This window comes from Odocoileus virginianus, chromosome 23 (genome assembly GCF_023699985.2).
Source record: "Odocoileus virginianus isolate 20LAN1187 ecotype Illinois chromosome 23, Ovbor_1.2, whole genome shotgun sequence".
In the NCBI taxonomy this organism is placed as follows: Eukaryota; Metazoa; Chordata; class Mammalia; order Artiodactyla; family Cervidae; genus Odocoileus; species Odocoileus virginianus.
The window spans coordinates 7,714,224-7,720,023 of record NC_069696.1 but is presented as its reverse complement, the minus strand read 5'-3'; the positions used below and the strand labels follow the sequence as shown (position 1 = coordinate 7,720,023).

The following is a 5,800-nucleotide window of genomic DNA, read 5'->3' as shown; positions in this document are numbered from 1 at the left end:
GCCCGAAGCCAGCCAGGAGGACCGCGCTATCGGGGAGCATGCGCGCAGCGCCACCCCACGGCCGAAGTGGGATGGGGGGGGGGGGCCGTAGCGAAGCGAAATGCGCAGGCGCGCTTTTGAGTCCTTTCTGCTGTAGGGGATAAAGCGGGAAAAAGCGCGCTTCCTTTTGCGGTTGCCGCTCACCCTTTATTTGCAAGCATTCTCCAGGATCCGTGTCAGGTGGGGCTCCTAAAAGTTTGGGGTACTTTATGAGCTGTTTGGGGGCTGTTGTTCTTCAGTAGCTTAGTAGTGTCCGACTCTTTGCCACCCCATGAACTGCAGCACGCCAGACTTCCCTTGTCTTTCACTGCCTCCCGGGAGTTTGCTCAAACTCGTGTCCATTGAGTGGGTGATGCCATTCAGCCATCTCATCCTTTGCCCTCCCCTTCTCCTTTTGCCTTCCATCATTCGCAGCATCAGGGTCTTTTTCAATGAGTGGGCTCTTCGCGTGGGGTTGGGGGCGGGCGAATTATTCATAAACTCAATAAATATTCTTTGGATGACTGTGCCTGATACTTTGGGGGTGAAGCAGCAAGCAAGACAGGCCCTCAAACAGCTAACATTTTAATTGGGGAGGACAACGTCAATATATGGAAGTCATTCGAATGGTGCTACTTGCTGGGAAGAGAGTTATGGATGTGGCAGGCATGAGAGCGTGGCACGTTAACTGACAAGGAAGAGCAGGAGGGTACCGCTAGTGGCGCGAGGAAAGGGAGGGGTGGGCTCAGGAAGCGTGGGTGTCACACAAGCCCGCGGAGGCGGGAACAGAGAGGGAGGAGGAGTGAAGTGAAGCGTTAAGAGGGCGGACTCTGACCCTGCTGGCCCAGGCAGGAGTTGGGCTATTCATCTGGAGGACAAAGGCAAGTTGTTGACTTCTGAGCAAGTCATTGACAGGACCCTGTTGATAGAAAGATTCCTTTGACTACTGTGTGCAGAACTGGTGTTTAGAAGAGGATTGGAGTGGAGATGAAAAGATAGGAGATTGTTTACTAGATGGAGGCAACAGCCCCTGGAGTGGCCTGAATCAGCTGATGGCCTTCGGGTGGACTTTATTTAGGAGATGAAACTGTCAAAGCTTGACGATGGATTGGTTTTGGATGATGATGGGAAGAGATGTGTCAAAGATTCAGATTTCTGGCAAGAACAGCTAGGCTTCTGGAGAGGGAGAATTTTCAGTTTGGACGTGTTGATGCTATTTCTGTTGTTTTTTTGCTTTGTTTTTGGCTGCGCAGCACAGCTTGTGGGATCTTAGTTCCCTGACTGGGGATTGAACCTGGGACCTCCGCAGTGAAAGCTTGGTGTCCTAACCACGGACTGCCACGGGATTCCCTGGACGTGTTGAGTTTGAGATGCTTTTGAGACATGCAAGAAAAGGAATCAGATCATTCCTTAGAGAGGACTAGAGCTCAAAGCAGAGGGTTTGCGAGCAAAGACAACAGAAAGTGAGCACTCGGAGAGGCAAGGGTAACAGGTGCCCCAGAACCAAGGGTGAGGAGGGCATGGGCGGCAACATGGCATGCTCCGAGAGATCAGTTAGAAGATAACCAAAGAAAACCCATTAGATTTAGCCGTCCCAGGCCCTTGACCCAGGCAATTCTGATGGAATGGTAGGACAGAAACCCAGATGCAGTGAGTTGAGGAGTGGCAGGGAAATGGAGACACGAAGACCTTGAGAATAGGTCTTCCCAGTTGGTGGATTCAGGAGAGGGAGGGAAGGGAACATGGGTTTGAGGGACGGTTTTTTTTTTTTAGCTTGGGAGAAACTTGAGCCTGTTTAAAAGCTGAAAGAAAGGCTTAGTAGAGAAGAGCTGACATTCAGAAGGGGGAAGAGGGAGGCAGTCTATTACTGGGATGGTGATTCACCACCTTGCTGTCCTACCAACACAGCTAACTCTGCATGGCCCAAGGTGGCTCCTTGAGTTCAGCCATTTCATCTGAGTTCAGCCAGCAGAAAGGAACGAGAAAAGTAGGAAGATGGCATTTGCTTCCTCTTTTTTTTTTTTTTTCAAATTAACATTTACTTGTAAGCAGTCTTACTGGCTTCCCAGGTGGTGCTAGTGTAAAGAACCTGCCTGCCAATGCAGGGGACATAAGAGACACAGGGTTTGATCCCTGGGTCAGGAAAGATCCTAGAGTAGGGCATGGCAACCCACTCCAGTATTCTTGACGAGAGAATCCCCATGGACAGAGGAGCCTGGTGGGCTACAGTCCATAAGGTCACACAGAGTCAGACACAACTGAAATGACCTAGCATGCATGCACACATGCAATCTCACTGGCTTCCCAGGTGGCAGTAGTGGTAAAGAATCCACCTACCAATGCAGGAGATGGATGAGACGTTTGATCCCTGGGCTGGGAAGATCTCCTGGAGTAGGAAATGGCAACCCACTCCAGTGTCCTTGCCTGGAAAGTTCCATGGACAAAGGAGCCTGGCACACAATCTCCCTTCTCTTTTAAGGAGACCCCAGAGGTGCCTCATGACGCTTCTCCTTACATCTCAATGGCTGGAATCTAGCCCCATGACCACATCTTGGTCTTGGTGAAAAGGAGGTCAGGAAATGAAGGCTTTGGATGGAGCCACAAAGTGATCAACTACAAGTTGCTGTTACAGAAAAAGGATTGGGAAATGAATACCAGGAGGCTATGTGCAGTCTCTGCAGTGAAGATAGGAGAGGCCTGGTGGTTTGTCAATTGAGAAAAAGTCAAAAGAATTAAGATTTGGAGTCCAGCCCACTTCTTTCTAATTCTTGCCCCATATCCTGTCACCTGTATGACCTTGAACAAGCCACCTGCCCTCTCTGAGCCTCAGTGTCCTCTGTAGGATGGGAGTTATAACCTACCTGGCCGAATAACTGCAAGGATTAAATGAGATGTCACAGGAAGACCTGACCTATGGTAGGTGCTGATGTTAATTACATTCAGATTACAATGTAATGTTTTAAAAAGAGAATACACACATATTGAGCACCTACTGGATGCCAGGAACTTGGATCTTTTTTCATCATACATTTATTTACTTCTCACTCCAACCTGGTGAGATGGGTATTGTAATCATCCTAATTTATAAAGCAGGAAACTCGAATTCAGCAAGTCAGCCAGCAGAAATGTCAGGATTTGAACTCCAGTCTTCCGACTCTTCATCTTCTTCCCAGGTCCTAGCACAGAGCTTCTCAAAGAGTTTTGGGGACTTCCTGGTGGTCCAGTAGCTAAGACTCCCCACTCCCAATGCAAGGAGTCCGAGTTCGATCCCTGGTCAGGGAACTAGATCCCACATGACATCCCACAAGAACCAGCATGCCTCAATGATGAGCGAAGATCCTGCATGCTGCAACTGAGACCTTGTGCAGCCAAATAAATATTTTAAAACAAAATAAACAGTTTTTAAAAATTAAAAATAATAAAAGAGTTTGGACATTTCCTGACAGCAATGATAGGAGCATCTTGTTATTTATAGCAAGCACTTATCCACTGTACTGGAGTTTATAGATAATGAACGATGTGGCTGGAAGGTCTTAGATAACTTCTGGAAGGAGGCTGATTGCAGAGGGACCAACCGTGTGGTTAGAGGGCTGGAGCTTTAGGGCCCCCACCCTCCACCCGAGGGGAGGGGAGAGGGGCTGGAAAGGGAGTTAATCACCAGTGGCCAATGATTCAGTCAATCATGCCATGGATAATAGAACGTCCATAAAAAGCCTCAGTGAAGGGTTTCGGAGAGTTTCTGGGTTTTGAATACGTCCACTTGCTGCGAGTGTGGCACACCTCAAGCTCCATGGAGACAGAAGCTCTGCTCTCTGTGCACCCTAGCAGAGCTTACCTCTGTACCTCTTCATGTGGCTATTTGTGTCCTTTGTAATAAACCAGCAATAGTGAGATGTTGCCCTGAGTTACATGAGCTGTTACAGCAAATTATGGAATGGGAGGAGGGGGTCAATCTGATTTGTAGCCAAATTGGACAGAAATGTGGGAAACCTGAGGACCCTCTGCTTGCAACTGAAAAGGAGGGCAGTCTTGTGGCACTTGACCCTTAACCTGTGGCATGTGTGTGTGCTAAGTCGCTTCAGCCGTGTGTGACTCTGTGCGACCCTGTGGACAGTAGCCCACCAGGCTCCTCTGTCCATGGGATTCTCCAGGCAAGAATACTGGAGTGGGTAGCCATTCCCTTCTCCAGGGGAATCTTCCCAACTCAGGGATTGAACCCGCGTCTCTTACATCTCCTGCATTGGCAGGCAGGTTCTTTACCACTAGCGCCACCTGGGAAACCCTCTTAACCTGTGGGGTCTGCACAAACTCCAAGTGGTTAGTGTTAGAATGAATTAAATTACAGGGCGCCCCATTGGTATCTGCAGAAGACTGGAGAATTGTTTGCTGGGGGAACCCACAAGCTTGCCCACTTGCCCTCAGAAGTGTCCTGCTGTTGTGGGTAAAAACATGTCAGTACGAGATGCCAAGGCCTTTCCTGGAAACCCTGTGAAGTAGGCAGACCCTCCAAGGCCCTTCCCAGCTCAGCCTGAGCTTAACTGCTTCAAGTTTCTCAAACAACCATGTGTTTCCTGCCTCCATCTTTGTCCCTGTTGTTCCCACACATGCCTAACCAGTGAACTTCTGCTCCATCTTCAAAGCCCCTTAGCAAATGAAAGCCCTTGGCATTTTTCTTGATCCTCTAGGAGAGGAAGAATTTCCCTTTGCCCTTCTAGCTTCTTTTTGGCTGGTCTAATAGAATTAAATTGGCAAAAGACAGATCAACAGGAGAAAAACAATCTAATTTAATTTCATCCATATGGGAGCCCCAAACATACGAATCTCAAAGAAGTGACCAAAGCAGGCAGCTTTTATACCTTGCAGACAAAGAAACAATTATTTGTGAAGATTGGACAAAACAAAGGGCTTTTTGCTTGGGTAGCAAGTTAATGAAGGAGTAACAGAGTTTGTTTAGGCAGACTTCTTGGCCTTGAGACCTTGCATTTCACGTTTCTGGAGATAAGGATTTCTCCTCTCGTCCTGGTACACAGAGAATAGCTTCACATGGGAGATTTATTTCCTGCTTTCAAGGGGACAAGTGTTCTCCCACTGACTGTTCCCCAAGAAACTTTAATTCAAAATAATCAATTTGCCAAAGTGGCATATTTGGGGGCAGCCTACCCTGAATCCCATCCGTTTCCTCACTACAAATCATGCCCTCAGTCATTTTTCGATCATTTAAAACCATAGTTATTGTTCGAAGTGAACTTTCCAAGGACAGGAACTATAGCCGTTCAGCTCTGGGTCTCCTTGCAGGCCCCCAGGAAGCTGCTTAATGGCCATGTGTGGCATCACATTGGTTAGGGTGAGATGGAGATGAATGGACACATTGGTAGATGAGACAAGTGGGAGAGATAGCCCTAAGGTTCCCAAGTGACTTATGGGGAGCTGGAACTGCAACTTAGGGCTTCCAGGCATATACCCCCAAGCCTCTTTCCATCACTGCCCCCTAACCAATGCACTCTGATAGGTCCTTTTTCCAGAATTCCTCAAGTCAGATTTTCTAGGGAGCAGGAAGACGCTGGACTCAGCATGGCACTTGGGAGAACAAGTATGAAGTCATCACGCCTCCTGTTTACAGGATGCTGAGCTATGGTTTTTCCAGTAGTCATGTATGGATGTGAGAGTTGGACTATAAAAAAGGCTGAGCACCGGAGAATTGATGCTTTTGAACTGTGGTGTTGGAGAGGACTCTTGAGAGTCCCTTGGACTGCAAGGAGATCCAACCAGTCCATCCTAAAGG

General features: G+C 48.2%; 1 long non-coding RNA gene across 1 annotated transcript; it reads left to right on the top strand.

The window, feature by feature from the left end:
- Nucleotides 1-130: 130 nt before the first annotated feature.
- LOC110130064 (uncharacterized) lies at nucleotides 131-3,405 on the top strand. Its single transcript, XR_002311712.2, has 3 exons — nucleotides 131-219; nucleotides 2,861-2,934; nucleotides 3,192-3,405. It is a non-coding gene; the product is annotated as an uncharacterized lncRNA (long non-coding RNA).
- The last annotated feature ends 2,395 nt before the right edge of the window (nucleotides 3,406-5,800 follow it).